General features: G+C 43.3%; 1 long non-coding RNA gene across 3 annotated transcripts in view; it reads left to right on the top strand.

The window, feature by feature from the left end:
• LOC129631114 (uncharacterized) overlaps window positions 1–18,140 on the top strand; it is a 32,508-nt gene that overhangs the window by 4,463 nt on the left and 9,905 nt on the right. The gene's annotated exons all lie outside the window — the stretch shown is intronic.

The raw sequence follows: 18,140 nt of genomic DNA on the forward strand, positions 1-18,140 counted from the left end.
GCCATGTGACAGAGCTGCTCTCCTGGGTTCCCTTACCCTCCTGCTCTCCACCCGGGTGCCCTTTCCCAAGAAAATCTCTTGCTTTGTCAGCGTATGTGTCTCCTCAGACAATTCATTTCCAAGTGTTAGACAAGAGCCCAGTTTCGTTCCCTGGGAGGGGTCCCCCTTCCTGCAACGGATCCAAAAGGGCTTACTGCCGTTTATGTCAAAGTATGTTTTCCCTGTAAATCCCTCAAGAGGTTTAGAGTAATTGTCCCTCCGTTTAGCTCTTCAGTCATTTTCGAGTTATTGTTTTCTGTAGGGGGATCAAATCAGATCAGATCAGTTGCTCAGTCATGTCCGACTCTTTGCAACCCCATGAATTGCAGCACGCCAGGCCTCCCTGTCCATCACCAACTCCTGGAGTTCACTCAGACTCACATCCATCGAGTCAGTGATGCCATCCAGCCATCTCATCCTCTGTCGTCCCTTTCTCCTTCTGCCCCCAATCCCTCCCAGCATCAGAGTCTTTTCCAATGAGTCAGCTCTTCGCATGAGGTGGCCAAAGTACTGGAGTTTCACCTTCAGCATCATTCCTTCCAAAGAAATCCCAGGGCTGATCTCCTTCAGAATGGACTGGTTGGATCTCCTTGCAGTCCAAGGGACTCTCAAGAGTCTTCTCCAACACCACAGTTCAAAAGCATCAATTCTTCAGCGCTCAGCCTTCTTCACAGTCCAACTCTCACATCCATACATGACCACAGGAAAAACCATAGCCTTGACTAGACGGACCTTTGTTGGCAAAGTAATGTCCCTGCTTTTGAATATGCTATCTAGGTTGCTCATAACTTTCCTTCCAAGGAGTAAGCGTCTTTTAATTTCATGGCTGCAGTCACCATCTGCAGTGATTTTGGAGCCCCCAAAAATAAAGTCTGACACTGTTTCCCCATCTATTTCCCATGAAGTGATGGGACCAGATGCCATGATCTTCGTTTTCTGAATGTTGAGCTTTAAGCCCACTTTTTCACTCTCCACTTTCACTTTCATCAAGAGGCTTTTGAGTTCCTCTTCACTTTCTGCCATAAGGGTGGTGTCATCTGCATATCTGAGGTTATTGATATTTCTCCTGACAATCTTGATTCCAGTTTGTGTTTCTTCCAGTCCAGCGTTTCTCATGATGTACTCGGCATATAAGTTAAATAAACAGGGTGACAATATACAGCCTTGACGAACTCCTTTTCCAATTTGGAACCAGTCTGTTGTTCCATGTCCAGTTCTAACTGTTGCTTCCTGACCTGCATACAAATTTCTCAAGAGGCAGATCAGGTGGTCTGGTATTCCCATCTCTTTCAGAATTTTCCACAGTTTATTGTGATCCACACAGTCAAAGGCTTTGGCATAGTCAATAAAGCAGAAATCGATGCTTTTCTGGAACTCTCTTGCTTTTTCCATGATCCAGCGGATGTTGGCAATTTGATCTCTGGTTCCTCTGCCTTTTCTAAAACCAGCTTGAACATCAGGAAGTTCACGGTTCACATATTGCTGAAGCCTGGCTTGGAGAATTTTGAGCATTACTTTACTAGCGTGTGAGATGAGTGCAATTGTGCGGTAGTTTGTTCATTCTTTGGCATTGCCTTTCTTTGGGATTGGAATGAAAACTGCCCTTTTCCAGTCCTGTGGCCACTGCTGAGTTTTCCAAATTTGCTGGCATATTGAGTGCAGCACTTTCACAGCATCATCTTTCAGGATTTGGAATAACTCAACTGGAATTCCATCACCTCCACTAGCTTTGTTCGAAGTGATGCTTTCTAAGGCCCACTTGACTTCACATTCCAGGATGTCTGGCTCTAGGTCAGTGATCACACCATCGTGATTATCTGGGTCGTGAAGATCTTTTTTGTACAGTTCTTCTGTGTATTCTTGCCATCTCTTCTTAATATCTTCTGCTTCTGTTAGGTTCATACCATTTCTGCCCTTTATCAAGCTCATCTTTGCATGAAATATTCCTTTGGTATCTCTGATTTTCTTGAAGAGATCCCTAGTCTTTCCCATTCTGTTGTTTTCCTCTATTTCTTTGCATTGATCGCTGAGGAAGGCTTTCTTATCTCTTCTTGCTATTCTTTGGAACTCTGCGTTCAGATGTTTATATCTTTCCTTTTCTTCATTCCTTTTTGCTTCTCTTCTTTTCACAGCTATTTGTAAGGCCTCCCCAGACAGCCATTTTGCTTTTTTGCATTTCTTTTCCATGGGGTTGGTCTTGATCCCTGTCTCCTGTACAATGTCACAAACCTCATTCATAGTTCATCAGGCACTCTATCTATCAGATCTAGGCCCTTAAATCTATTTCTCACTTCCATTGTACAATCAAAAGGGATTTGATTTAGGTCATACCTGAATGGTCTAGTGGTCATGGAGTGTCATAATTTCACTCACTGTTCTCTTGTTTAAGGAGGCTCCACCCTGTCCTCTGTATGGACTTTTAACAATTTGCATTGACAACATCAGTGCAGGAGAATTCCCTTTTCTCCAAAACCTACCAGCCTTTATTGTTTGTGGACTTTTTGACAAAGATCATGTTGACCAGTGAGAGGTGATTCCTCATTGTAGTTTTGATTTGCTTTTCTATAAGATTTTAGTGTGTGGAGGCTTTTCATATGATTAAAAAAAAAATAACAACAAAACAGTGTAAAACTGACCTGTGGAGATTGCCCTCTTGTCGTCTGCCCTCTTTTGAATTCTTTTTCCAGGACCTGCTTGAGGGCATTTGTTGAGGGAGGTGTTTTTTTCCTTACATTCTTCCAGGCCTGGTGAAAACAAGTGTCCAAGTGAAAGTGAAAGTCACTCAGTCGTGTCTGACTCTTTGCGACCCCATGGACTATACAGTCCATGGAATTCTCCAGGCCAGAATACTGGAGTGGGTAGCTGTCCCCTTCTTCAGGTGATCTTCCCAACCCAGGGATCGAACCCAGGTCTCCCACATAGCAGGTAGATAAGTGCCCCAAGAGCAGAGGTTTTTTCAGTTGCTGATACTAAAGTGGCCACAAGGGGCAGCATTTCTCCCTGTTCCAGCTGTGGTTTTTGTTTTGGTTTAGCGTTTATTTTCTATTGAAGTAGAGTTGATTTCCGATGTTGTGTTTGTTTTAGGTACAGGAACCTGGTTTTGTTATACATGAACATATATCTATTTTGGAGGGGGGAGGTCTTTTCCCATATAGGTTCTTTCAGTGTATTCAATTGGAGAAGGCAGTGGCACCCCACTCCAGTACTCTTGCCTGGAAAATCCATGGACAGAGGAGCCTGGTAGGCTGCAGTCCATGGGGTCGCTAAGTCGGACACGACTGAGCGACTTCACTTTCACTTTTCACTTTCATGCATTGGAGAAGGAAATGGCAACCCACTCCAGTGTTCTTGCCTGGAGAATCCCAGGGACGGGGGAGCCTGGTGGGCTGCCATCTTTGGGGTCGCACCGAGTCAGACATGACTGAAGCGACTTAGCAGCAGCAGCAACAGCAGTGTATTCAATCAGTTCAGTTCAGTTGCTAAGTCATGTCCGTCTCTTTGCAACCCCATGGACTGCAGCATGCCAGGCTTCCCTGTTCATTACCAACTCCCAGAGCTTGCTCACACTCATGTCTGTGGATGCCATCCAACCATCTTATCCTCTGTTGTCCCCTTCTCCTTCTGCCTTCAATCTTGCCCAGCATCAGGGTGTTTCAAGTGAGTCAGTTCTTCACATCAGATGGCCAAAGTACTGGAGTTTTGGCATTACTATCAGTCCTTCCAATGAATATTCAGGACTGATTTCCTTAAGGATGGACTGGTTGGATCTCCTTGCAGTCCAAGGGACTCTCCAGAGTCTTCTCCAATACCACAGTTCCAAAGCATCAATTCTTCAGTGCTCAGCATTCTTTATGGTCCAGCCCTCACATCTATACATCACTACTGGAAAAACCATACCTTTGACTAGATGGACCTTTGTTGGCAAAGTAGCGTCTCTGCTTTTTAATATGCTGTCTGGGTTGGTCATAGCTTTTCTTCCAAGGAGTGAGCATCTTTTAATCTCATGGCTGCAGTTACCATCTGCAGTGATTTTGGAGCCCAAGAAAATAAAGTCTGTCACTGTTTCCAATGTTTCCCCATCTATTTGCCATGAAGTGATGGGACCAGATGCCATGATCTTAGTTTTCCGAATGTTGAGTTTTAAGCCAACTTTTTCACCCTCATCTTTCACTTTCATCAAGAGGCTCTTTAGTTCTTCTTTGCTTTCTGCCATAAGGGTGGTGTCATCTGCATATCTGAGGTTATTCATATTTTTCCTGAAAATCTTGATTCCAGCTTGTGCTTCATCCAGCCCAGCATTTCTCATGATGTACTCTGCATCTAAGTTAAATAAGCAGGGTGACAATATACAGCCTTGATGTACTCCTTTCCCAATTTGGAACCAGCCTGTTGTTCCATGTCCAGTTCTAACTGTTGCTTCTTGACCTGCATATAGATTTCTCAAGAAGCAGATCAGGTGGTGTGGTATTCCCATCTCTTGAAGAATTTTCCACAGTTTGTTGTGATCCACACAGTCAAAGCCTTTGGCATAGTGGATGTAGGCACTAAATTATTGCATTTTTCTAATCCATCTCTGACATAATAGAATCATCCATTTTGTAGAAGAGATTTAAATCTAAAATGTGAAGATGTTTTTAAAACAATATTAACAACTGTTAGATTTTAAAAGAATAACTGAACACATTTGTCTTCGGTCATTATGCATTGCTTTGTTTCGATCACAGTAATTTTTTCTTCAGTGCTTTGTGATCATACTATTAGGAAAAAGTAAAGGGCTCATTACTGTGTTATTTTAGTAGATTTGGCTAAACTACTAACAGGGGATCTTAAAAGTATCTGAGGGATTTGATGGCTCCGTATAATGTTCTCCTCAGAGAAGGCAATGGCTCCCCACTCCAGTACTCTTGCCTGGAAAATCCATGGACAGAGGAGCCTGTTAAGCTACAGTCCATGGGGTCGCGAAGAGTCGGACATGACTGAGCGACTTCACTTTCACTTTTCACTTTCATGCATTGGAGAAGGAAATGGCAACCCACTCCAGTGTTCTTGCCTGGAGAATCCCAGGGACGGGGAAGCCTGGTGGGCTGCCGTCCATTGGGTTGCACAGAGTCGGACACGACTGAAGCGACTTAGCAGATGTTTTTCTGGAACTCTCTTGCTTTCTTGATGATCCAGTGGATGTTAGCAATTTGATCTCTGGTTCCTCTTCCTTTTCTAAATCCAGCTTGAACATTTGGAAGTGCATGGTTCATGTACTGTTGAAGCCTGGCTTGGAGAATTTTGATCATGACTTTGCTAGCCTGTGAGATGAGTGCAATTGTGGAGTAGTTTGAACATTCTTTGGCATTGCCTTTCTTTGGGATTGGAATGAAAATGGACTTTTTCCAGTCCTGTGGCCATTGCCGAGTTTTCCAAATTTGCTGGCCTATTGAGTGCAGCACTTTCACAGCATCATCTTTTAGGATTTGAAATAGCTCAACTGAAATTCCATCCCCTCCACTAGCTTTGTTTGTAGTGATGCTTCTTCCTAAGGCCCACTTGACGTCCCACTCCAGGATGTCTGGCTCTAGGTGAGTGATCACACCATCGTGATTATCTGGGTCGTGAAGATCTTTTTTGTACAGTTCTTCTGTGTATTCTTGCCATCTCTTCTTAATATCTTCTGCTTCTGTTAGGTCCATACCATTTCTGTCCTTTATCGAGCCCATCTTTTCATGAAATGTTCCCTTGAAAACTCTTATTTTCTTGAAGAGATCTCTAGTCTTTCCCATTCTGTTGTTTTCCTCTATTTCTTTCCATTGATCACTGAGGAAGGCTTTCTTATCTCTTCTTGCTATTCTTTGGAACTCTGCATTCAGATGCTTATATCTTTCCTCTTCTCCTTTGCTTTTTGCTTCTCTTCTTTTCACAGCTATTTGTAAGGCCTCCCCTGACAGCCATTTTGCTTTTTTGCATTTCTTTTCCATGGGGTTGGTCTTGATCCCTGTCTCCTGTACAATGTCACGAACCTCAGTCCATAGTTCATCAGGCACTCTATCTATCAGATCTAGGCCCTTAAATCTATTTCTCACTTCCACTGTATAATCATAAGGGATTTTATTTAGGTCATACCTGAATGGTCTAGTGGTTTTCCCTACTTTCTTCAATTTCAGTCTGAATTTGGCAATAAGGAGTTCATGATCTGAGCCACAGTCAGCTCCTGGTCTTGTTTTTGCTGACTGTATAGAGCTTCTCCATCTTTGGCGGCAAAGAATATAATCAGTCTGATTTCGGTGTTGACCATCTGGTGATGTCCATGTATAGAGTCTTCTCTTGTGTTGTTGGAAGAATGTGTTTGTTATGACCAGTGCATTTTCTTGGCAAAACTCTATTAGTCTTTGCCCTGCTTCATTCTGTATTCCAAGGCCAAATTTGCCTGTTACTCCAGCTGTTTCTTGACTTCCTACTTTTGCATTCCAGTCCCCTATAATGAAAAGGACTTCTTTTTTGGGTGTTAGTTCTAAAAGGTCTTGTAGGTCTTCATAGAACTGTTCAACTTCAGCTTCTTCAGCGTTACTGGTTAGGGCATAGACTTGGATTACTGTGATATTGAATGGTTCACCTTGGAAATGAACAGAGATCATTCTGTCATTTTTGAGATTGCATCTAAGTACTGCATTTTGGACTCTTTTGTTGACCATGATGGCCACTCCATTTCCTCTGAGGGATTCCTGCCCACAGTAGTAGATATAATGGTCACCTGAGTTAAATTCACCCATTCCAGTCCATTTTAGTTCGCTGATTCCTAGAATGTCAACATTCACTCTTGCCATCTCTTGTTTGACCACTTCCAATTTGCCTTGATTCATGGATCTGACATTCCAGGCTCCTATGCAATATTGCTCTTTACAGTATTGGACCTTGCTTCTATCACCAGTCACATGCACAGCTGGGTATTGTTTTTGCTTTGGCTCCATCCCTTCATTCTTTCCGGAGTTATTTCTCCACTGATCTCCAGTAGCATATTTGGCACCTACTGACCTGGGGAGTTTCTCTTTCAGTATCCTATCATTTTCCCTTTTCATACTGTTCATGGGGTTCTCAAGCCAAGAATACTGAAGTGGTTTGCCATTCCCTTCCGCAGTGGACCACATTCTTTCTGAGGTCAGGGGCGGTGACGAGAGGGGTTACCCTGCATCCGAGGTCAGGGGCGGCGACGAGAGGAGTTACCCCACTTCTGAGGTCAGGGGCAGTGGCCAGGAGGAGATACCCCATGCCCAAGCCCGAGGCCAGGGGCGGTGGCCGGAAGGACCAACCCCATGTCCAAGGAGCCGTGGCTGAGTGGACGCTTGAGGGCCTAGAGGAGCTATCCCACATTGAAGGTCAGGAAGGGCGTCGGTGAGGAGATACCCCTCGTCCAAGGTAAGGAGCAATGGCTGCGCTTTGCTGGAGCAGCCGTGAAGAAATACCCCACGCCCAAGGTAAGAGAAACCCAAGTAAGAGGGTAGTATTGCAAGAGGGCATCAGAGGGCAGACACACTGAAACCATACTCACAGAAAACTAGTCAATCTAATCACACTAGGACCACAGCCTTGTCTAACTCAATGAAACTAAGCCATGTCTGTGGGGCAACCCAAGATGGGCGGGTCATGGTGGAGAGATCTGACAGAATGTGGTCCACTGGAGAAGGGAATGGAAAACCACTTCAGTATTCTTGCCTTGAGTAAACAAGGGAAGATTACTCTAAAAGCTCTTGAGGAAAATATAGGCAGAACACACTTTGACAGAAATGGCAGCAAGTTGTTTTTGGATCCACTCTTAGAATAATGAACAATAAGACCTAACTCAGCGAAAGAGACCTCAGTAACCTAAAAAGCTATTGCCCTGCAAGGAAAACCCTAAAAAAAGAAAGGCAACACGAAGCATAGGAAAAACGCAGTTTGCAACTAAAAATAAAAACTCAGAATTTATCAGAAAACAGGCAGACAACTCATAAAGCGCAATGAAAAGAATAATAATTAAAAAAAACCAACCCAACAGAAAATGATGCCAAAGATCGAAATGAATATTTCATTAAGAAGGCCTCCAGAAGGTCATAGCACACGTAAAAGATGCTCAGCATCACTGTCAGATGAGTGCCAATCAAAGCTGCAAGCGCCAGCCCCCTCACACAGGGTAGAATGGCCATCCTCCAAAAGAGAAACAAAGAGTAAATGCTGCTGAGAAGAGGCGATTCTTCTACACTGCGTCAGGGATGTCAATGGTCAGTCAGGTCACAAAGGAAAACAGTATGGAGATTCTTAAACCACTAAATGCAGAGTTACCACTCTCTCTGGCAAGCCCACCCCTTGCCTCAGATCTGGAGAAAATCATAATTTAAGATGATACTTGTTCCCGTATATTCAGGGCAGCACGATTGACAATATTCCAGGCAGCAGAAGTGAAAGCGTTAGTTGCTCAGTCGTGTCTGACTCTCTGCAACCCCTGTGGACTCTAGGCCACCAGGCCCCTCTGTCCATGGGATTCTCCTGGCAAGAATACTGGAGCGTGTTGTCATGCCCTCCTCCAGTGGATGTTGCCAACCCAGGAATCAAACCTGAGTCTCCTGCATTGCAGGTGGATGCTTTACCACCGAGCCACCATAACATCCAAAGCAGAGCATCAATCAAAAAGGCCATCAATAGAGAAATGACGAGTAACTAGTCCATGTAGACACTGGAATACACTCAGTCATCAAAAAGAAGGAAAAAACACCTTGGAAGCAGCATAGATGGACTGAGAGATTCATCATACACTGTGAAGTCCATCAGAGAGGGGGAGAAATATCACTTACAGGTGGAATCTATGAATTCATTAAAATGAACTTTATAAAGAGAATGAACTTTATAATTTATAAAGAGAAACTCACAGACTTAGAAAACCAACTTATGATTATCTGAAAAAAATACATAGGGGTAGTGGGACATTAAGAGGTTGGGATTAACATATTAACACACTACTTATTATCAGATAGATAATCCAAAAGGGCCTCCTGAATAGCACAGGGAAGTCTACGGAATACACTGAAAGAACTTATTTGGAAAAAGCCCCCTTTAAAGCAAAGAATTGATATACGTCTATGTATAGCTGAATCAAATTCCTGTAAACTTTAAACAGATAAACAACAGTAAGCAACTCTACACCGATTAAAGTTGTTACCATGCTGCTGCTGCTGCTCAGTCGCTTCAGTCGTGTCCAACTCTGTGCGACTCCATAGACGGCAGCCCATTAGGCGCCCCCGTCCCTGAGATTCTCCAGGCAAGAACACTGGAGTGGGTTACCATTTCCTTCTCCAATGCATGAAAGTGAAAAGTGAAAGTGAAGTCGCTAAGTCGTGTCCGACCCTCAGCGACCCCATGGACTGCAGCCTACCAGGCTCCTCCGCCCATGGGATTTTCCAGGCAAGAGTACTGGAGTGGGGTGCCATTGCCTTGATCCCCCAGCAAAAGTGTGGCGCATGAGAAATGCTACCGCCTTGTGGCCATTTTTGGTAACAACAACAGAAAAAGCTGTGCCTATGTGCACATGTGCCTTGCGCCTATTCCCTGGTGGCTCAGAGGTTAAAGCGTCTGCCTCCATTGCGGGAGACCCGGATTAGATCCTCGGGTCGGGAAGATCCCCTGGAGAAGGAAATGGCAGCCCACTCCAGAATTCTTGCTTGGAGAATCCCATGGACGGAAAAGCCTGGTAGACTACAGTCCACGGGGTCGCAAAGAGTTGGACACGACTGAGCGACTTCTCTTTCCTTTCTTTCACATGAGCACTTACTCTTCACCAGCCCCGCGGGAATGCAAGGAAAAGACACCTGTCCTCAACAAATGTCCTGGAAAAGAAGTCAAAACAGAGCAGACTGTCAAAACGCCAAACTCGGGAGTTCAGTTTTACTCATACCGTTTTTTTGTTTTTTTTGTTTTTTAAAGATTTCACAATCATGAAATCTTGCAGAAATGAAAATCAAAACTACAATCACATATCAGCTCACACCGGTAAGAATGGCCTTTGTCAAAGGGTCTACAAACAATAAACGGTGGAGAGGTTGTGGAGAAAAGGGACCCCTCCTGTACTGATGCCGGCATTGTTAAATTGTTAACAGTCAGTAGGCAGGATAGCGTGAAGGTTCCTTAAATAGTGAAAAGAGAATGACATTACCACTCTGCCTAACCTCATAGAGAAAAAGGAATTCCAGATTGATTGACGATCTCATTGGAGGGGTGATTACTCTCTACTTCTTGAGAAAAATACATGCAGACGCACTTTGACATAAATCACAGCCAGTTATTGCTGGATCCACCTTTGAGAGTAATGAAACATAAAATGAAGTGAACAGAAGGGACCTCATCGACCTTAAGGGTTTGCACAGCAAGGGAAATCCTAAATGACAGAAAAAGTCCATCTTCAGATTGGGAAAAGTAAAGGTTTCCAAATGAGGATACCCACAAGGAATTCATCTCCAACACATGCAAACAGCTCATGTAGCTCAACATCAAAAAAAAAAAAAAAAACAAAAACAAACAACCCAATAGAAAAATGGGCCAGTGGTTTAAATGGACACTCCTCCAAGAAGGCATCCAGATGGCCAGAGAGTTACGTGAAAAGGGGCTCAGGATCCCTGTTAAAGAAATGCCGACCAAAACTGCACCGAGGAATCTTCTTAAACCTGTCAGACGGGCCCTTTTCAAAAAGTCTGCAAACAATAGTGGAAAGGCTTTGAAGAAAAGCTAACTCTTTGATACAGAAGCTGGGAATGTAAATTGTTAACAGCCAAAATGGAGAACAGGAAGAAGGTTCCTTAAACAAGAGAAAAGTGAGTGAAATTACAACACTCTCAAACCCCATGCAGAAAAAGAAACTCCAAATTAATTAAAGAGCTAAATGGAGGGATGATTACCCTAAATCTCTTGAGGAAAATACAGGCAGAACATGCCTTGACATAAATTGCAGCAAGTTCTTTTTGCATCAATTCTCAGAATAATGAAAAAAAAAATTAAACTCAACAAAAGGTACCTCATTAACATAAAATCCTTTGGCACAGCAAGGAAAATACTAAACAAAGGGGGAAAAAATCCCCTCAAAATGGGGGAAAAAAAAGTTTGCAACTGAATTTAAAAATGGAATTCACCTTTAAAACATGCAAACAGCAGCTTAATATCAAGAAAACAATCAATTCAATAAATAAAAAAGAAACAGGCCAAAGATCCAAATGAACATTTGTTCAAAGAAGGTATCCAGATGGCCATAAAGCACCGGAAAAGATGCCCGGGATCACTGTTAGAAAAATGCCAATCAAAACTGCAGTTAGGTATCAGCTCACACGGCTCAGGATGGCCATCTTCCAAAAGATCTACAAAGAATTAAATGCTGCTGAGGGCGAGGGGAACAGAGCATCCTCTACTCTGTGGGGTGGGGGTGTGCATGGGTGGTGCAGCCATGAAGGAAAACCATGGAGATTCCTTAAAACACTAAATACAGACTTAACACATGACAAGGCAAGCCCACCCCTTGCCTTAGAGCTGGAGAAAATCATAAAATGATTTTTAAATCATTTAAAATGATTTATGCAGCCCAATTTTCAGGGCAGCACTGTTGACGATATCCAAGACAGAGCATCAACCAGAGTGTCCATCAATAGAGAAATGAAGAGACTCTGGAATACACTCGGCTATCCCAAAGAATGAAAAAATGCCATTGTCAGGAGCATGGAAGGACTGAGGTTTATCATACTGAGTGAAGTCAGTCCAAGAGGGAAAGAAATATATCACTGATGGGTACAATCTATAAATTCACACACATGAACTAATTTATAAACAGAAACAGACTCACAGACTTAGAAAACCAACTTATGATTATTTTTTTTTAAAAAGTAGGGGAAGGGGAACATTGAGAGTTTAGGACTGACATATACGCACTACTTCCTACCAGATATATCCTAAAGGACCTGCTGTTCGCACAAGGAAGTCTGCGGAGCAACTGAAAGAACCTATTTGGGAAAAGCCCCCTTAATAGAATCGATATATGTCTGTGTATGACTGACTCAAGTTCCTGTAAACCTAAAACACAACAACAGAAATCAACTCTACTGCAATAGAAAATAGAAACTGAAAGTGTTAGTTGTTCAGCCGTGTCTGACTCTTTGCGATCCCATGGACTGTCGCCCGCCATGCTCCTCTGTCCATGGAATTCTCCAGGCAAGAGTACTGGAGGGGGTTGCCATTCTCTTCTCCAGGGATCTTCCTGACCCAGGGGTTGAACTCGGGTCTCCTGCATTGCAGGCAGATTAATTACTTTCTGAGCCACCAGGGAAGCCCAATAGAAAATTAAAATTAGCCAGAAAAACAAAACAAAACAAAACAAACCCAGTGTGGCGCATGAAGAAATGCTGCCGCCTTGTGGCCGCTTTTGGTAACAACAATGGAAACCTCTGTGCTAATGGGTACTTAAAAGTCAGTCACCAAGCCTGAGGGGATGTGGGAAAAAACACCTATCCTTAACAACTGTCCTTGGGGAGGTTCTGGAAAAAGATTTCAGATGAGGGCAGATGGTCAAGAAGACAATCTCGAGAGATCGTTTTTGCTCACAGTGTTGTTTCTTTTTAATCACACCAAAAACTTTCAACATCATGAATCTTATAAAAATGCAAAGCAAACTACAACGAGGTATCAGCTCATACCTGTCAGAACGGCCTTTGTCAAAAGGTCTACAAGCAATAAATTCTGGAGAGGTTGTGGAGAAAAGGGAACACTCCTACACTGATGCCGCCAATGCATGTTGTGAACAGCCAGGATGCAGGAGAGGGTGGAGGTTCCTTAAACAGAGAAAAGTGAAAGAATTTACATCTGTCCCTAACCACTTGCGGAAAAAGAAACTCCAAATCAATGAAAGAGCTAAATGGAGGGACTACGCTAAACCGCTGGAGGAAAATACACGCAGAACATGCTTTGACATAAATCGCCGCAAGTTCTTTTTGGATCAACTCTTACAAGAGGGAAAATGAAAGCAAAACTCAACAAAAGGGACCTCATTAACCTCAAAAGCTTTTCAACAGCACGGAAAACCCTGAAGGAAAGAAGGCAAACCTCAAAATGGGGGAAAAAATGTTTGCCACCAAATTTAAAAACAAGGAGTTCATCTCCAAAGCATGCAAACAGTTCATACAGCTCAATACATACATATATATATATATATATATATATATATATATATATATATATATATAACAATCAACCCAATAGAATACGGGCCAAATATCTAAACGGACATTTGTCCAAAGAAAGCATCCAGATGGACATAAGCACATGAAAAGATGCTCAGGATCACTGTTAGTGAAATGCCACTCAAAACTGCAATGAAGTGTCAACTTACCCCTCTCAGAATGACCATCTTCGAAAAGTGAAAGTGCTAATCACTCAGTCGTGTTTGAGTCTTTGCAGCCCCATAGACTGTAGCCTGCCAGGCTCCTCTGTCCATGGGAATGCTCTAGGCAAGAATACTAGAGTGGGTTGCCGTTTCCTTCTCCAGGGGATCTTCCCAACCTAGGGACTGAACCCAGGTCTCCCGCCTTGCAAGCAAATGCTTTACCATCTGAGCCACCAGGGAAGCCCTTAATCTTCAAATGATCTATAAAAAATTAAGTGCAGCTGAGGGCAAGGGGAATAGGGAATCCTCCTATACTGTTTCAGAGATGTATATGGTGGGTGCAGCCATGAAGGAGAACGGTGTGGAGATTCCTTAAAACACCAAATACAGACTTACGCCTGATCTGGCAAGCCCACTCCTTGTCTTAAATGCATAGAAAATCATAATTTAAAATGATACCTTAACCTCTGTTTTCAAGGCAGCACTATTGACAACCTCCAAGACAGACCATCCACCAAAATGTCCATCAATAGAGAAATAAAGGGTAACTGGTCCATCTATATACTGGAATACACTCAGCCATCAAAAAAAAACCGAAGGGGAAAAAAAAACCAAACCGATGGAAAGAAGGCCATTGGCAGCAGCTTAATTGGACCCACAGATGATCATAAGTAAGTGAAAGACAAATATCCTAAGATATCACTTCTAGATGGAATCTAAACATGGATACAATAAACTTCTTGACAAAACAGAAACAGCCTCCCAGACTTAGAAACAGTTCTTATGGTTACTAAAAAATGAAAGTTTGGGGGCAGGGAGAAATTAGTAATATGAGAATAACAGATACACTAGTGTTTATAAAATAATCCACAAGGACCCCCTGCAAAGCACAAGGAACCCTACTCAACATTCTGTAATGACCTACATGGGGAATGAAGCTGAAAAAGAACATATAAGTCATGTGTGAATTATTCAAGTTGCTGTACACCTAAAAAAAAAAAACACCCACCACAGTGTAAATTATCTATATATTCCAATTCAAAATAAGTGGCAAAAATAGAAAGACAAAACTAATTTAAAAAAGAACTGAAGACTCTATTCTGCTCAGGTCTTGGGACCTGGGCTGATATCACATCCCTGGAGCCTGAGTAGGCTTGGGTCCCCAGACTGGACTGTCGTGGGGCTAAGTGTATGGGGAGGGTGTGCCAGGCAACGAGCCCCCCACCGCAACAGACATGAACTTCCTTTCCCCCTCTGTATGAGCCCATAGTCTCCAGATCCAGGCGGGTCCTCCTGCAGCAGAACAAGCCATAGTGCCCCCAAAGGATGGTGGAGCCTCTGGACTGGAAGAGCTTTGCAAACTTCCCTGGGCTCTGCATCTCCTGGTGATGGGGTTGGGGTTCCCACTTCCAGCTTCCTTCCTTAGCGTCACCCCACCTGCGGATGACACCCCCTTCTGCAGAGTGGTGTTGCAATTGGGATCTGTCTTGGGGATGGAGGGTAAGGGGGAGGAAGTAAGGAGACACAAGTCTTAAGCATAGCCACTCTCACTGACAACCCAGAAATAGGACTTGCCCTAAGGCTCTGGTTGCCCAGGTACCCAGAGTTGGGCATGAAGAAATGCTGCCACCTTGTGGCCATTTCCCACAACAACCGCTTGAAAGCCGGGGCTGATGGCTATTCACAAGCCTGCCCTTAAGAAATGCCCTGGGGTAAATCACCGGAAAAGAATTCAAAACAGGGCAGACCTTCAAAAAGCTAATTGCAAGATGTAAGTTGTACTCACAGTGTAGAAGATAAACAGGGACCCGGAAAGATACTCAACATCACAAATTATCAGTTCAGTTCAGTTGATCAGTCGTGTCCGACTCCTTGCGACCACATGAATCGCAGCACGCCAGGCCTCCCTGTCCATCACCAACTCCCGGAGTTCACTCAGACTCACGGCCATCGAGTCAGTGATGCCATCCAGCCATCTCATCCTCTGTCGTCCCCTTCTCCTCCTGCCCCCAATCCCTCCCAGCATCAGAGTCTTTTCCAATGAGTCAATTCTTTGCATGAGGTGGCCAAACTACTGGAGTTTCAGCTTTAACATCATTCCTTCCAAAGAAATCCCAGGGCTGATCTCCTTCAGAATGGACTGGTTGGATCTCCTTGCAGTCCAAGGGACTCTCAAGAGTCTTCTCCAACACCACAGTTCAAAAGCATCAATTCTTCGCTGCTCAGCCTTCTTTACATTCCAACTCTCACATCCGTACATGACCACAGGAAAAACCATAGCCTTGACTAGACGGACCTTTGTTGGCAAAGTAATGTCTCTGCTCTTGAATATGCTATCTAGGTTGGGCATAACTTTCCTTCCAAGGAGTAAGCATCTTTTAATTTCATGGCTGCAGTCACCATCTGCAATGATTTTGGAGCCCCCCAAAAATAAAGTCTGACACTGTTTCCCCATCTATTTCCCATGAAGTGATGGGACCAGATGCCATGATCTTCGTTTTCTGAATGTTGAGCTTTAAGCCCACTTTTTCACTCTCCACTTTCACTTTCATCAAGAGGCTTTTGAGTTCCTCTTCACTTTCTGCCATAAGGGTGGTGTCATCTGCATATCTGAGGTTATTGATATTTCTCCCGGCAATCTTGATTTCAGCTTGTGTTTCTTCCAGTCCAGTGTTTCTCATGATGTACTCTGGATAGAAGTTAAATAAGCAGGGTGATAATATACAGCCTTGACATACTCCTTTTCCTATTTGGAACCAGTCTGTTGTTCCATGTCCAGTTCTAACTGTTGCTTCCTGACCTGCATACAGATTTCTCAAGAGGAAGGTCAGGTGGTCTGGTATTCCCATCTCTTTCAGAATTTTCCACAGTTTATTGTGATCCACACAGTCAAAGGCTTTGGCATAATCAATAAAGCAGAAATAGATGCTTTTCTGGAACTCTCTTGCTTTTTCCATGATCCAGCAGATGTTAGCAATTTGATCTCTGGTTCCTCTGCCTTTTCTAAAACCAGCTTGAACATCTGGAAGTTCATGGTTCATGTATTGCTGAAGCCTGGCTTGGAGAATTTTGAGCATTACTTAACTAGTGTGTGAGATGAGAGCAATTGTGCGGTAGTTGGAGCATTCTTTGGCATTGCCTTTCTTTGGGATTGGAATGAAAACTGCCCTTTTCCAGTCCTGTGGCCACTGCTGAGTTTTCCAAATTTGCTGGCATATTGAGTGCAGCACTTTCACAGCATCATCTTTCAGGATTTGAAATAGCTCAACTGGAATTCCATCACCTCCACTAGCTTTGTTCGTAGTGATGCTTTCTAAGGCCCACTTGACTTCACATTCCAGGATGTCTGGCTCTAGGTCAGTGATCACACCATGGTTATTATCTTGGTCCTGAAGATCTTTTTTGTACAGTTCTCCTGTGTATTCTTGCCACCTCTTCTTAATAACTTCTGCTTCTGTTAGGTCTGTACCATTTCTGTCCTTTATCAAGCCCATCCTTGTATGAAATGTTCCCTTGGTATGTCTAATTTTCTTGAAGAGATCTCTAATCTTTCACATTCTGTTGTCTTCCTCTATTTCTTTCCATTGATCGCCGAGGATGGCTTTCTTATCTCTTCTTGCTATTCTTTGGAACTCTGCATTCAGATGCTTATATCTTTCCTTTTCTCCTTTGCTTTACATTTCTCTTCTTTTCACAGCTATTTGTAAGGCCTCCCCAGACGGCCATTTTGCTTCTTTGCATTTCTTTTCCATGATGATTGTCTTGATCCCTGTCTCCTGTACAATGTCACGAACCTCAGTCCATAGTTCAACAGGCACTCTATCTATCAGATCTAGGCCCTTAAATCTATTTCTCACTTCCACTGTACAATCATAAGGGATTTGATTTAGGTCATACCTGAATGGTCTAGTGGTTTTCCCTACTTTCTTCAATTTCAGTCTGAATTTGGCAATAAGGAGTTCATGATCTGAGCCACAGTCAGCTCCTGGTCTTGTTTTTGCTGACTGTAGAGAGCTTCTCCATCTTTGGCGGCAAAGAATATAATCAATCTGATTTCGGTGTTGACCATCTGGTGATGTCCATGTGTAGTGTCTTCTCTTGTGTTGTTGGAAGAGGGTGTTTGTTATGACCAGTGCATTTTCTTGGCAAAACTCTATTAGTCTTTGCCCTGCTTCATTCTGTATTCCAAGGCCAAACTTGCTTGTCACTCCAGCTGTTTCTTGACTTCCTACTTTTGCATTCCAGTCCCCTATAATGAAAAGGACATCTTTTTTGGGTGTTAGTTCTAAAAGGTCTTGTAGGTCTTCCTAGAACCGTTCAACTTCAGCTTCTTCAGCGTTACTGGTTGGGGCATAGACTTGGATTACTGTGATATTGAATGGTTCACCTTGGGAACAAACAGAGATCATTCTGTCATTTTTGAGATTGCATCTAAGTACTGCATTTTGGACTCTTTTGTTGACCATGATGGCCACTCCATTTCCTCTGAGGGATTCCTGCCCACAGTAGTAGATATAATGGTCATCTGAGTTAAATTCACCCATTCCAGTCCATTTTAGTTCGCTGATTCCTAGAATGTCAACATTCACTCTTGCCATCTCTTGTTTGACCACTTCCAATTTGCCTTGATTCATGGACCTGACATTCCAGGTTCCTATGCAATATTGCTCTTTACAACATTGGACCTTGCTTCTATCACCAGTCACATCCACAGCTGGGTATTGTTTTT

The sequence above is a fragment of the Bubalus kerabau genome, chromosome 17 (assembly GCF_029407905.1).
Source record: "Bubalus kerabau isolate K-KA32 ecotype Philippines breed swamp buffalo chromosome 17, PCC_UOA_SB_1v2, whole genome shotgun sequence".
Classification (NCBI taxonomy): domain Eukaryota; kingdom Metazoa; phylum Chordata; class Mammalia; order Artiodactyla; family Bovidae; genus Bubalus; species Bubalus kerabau.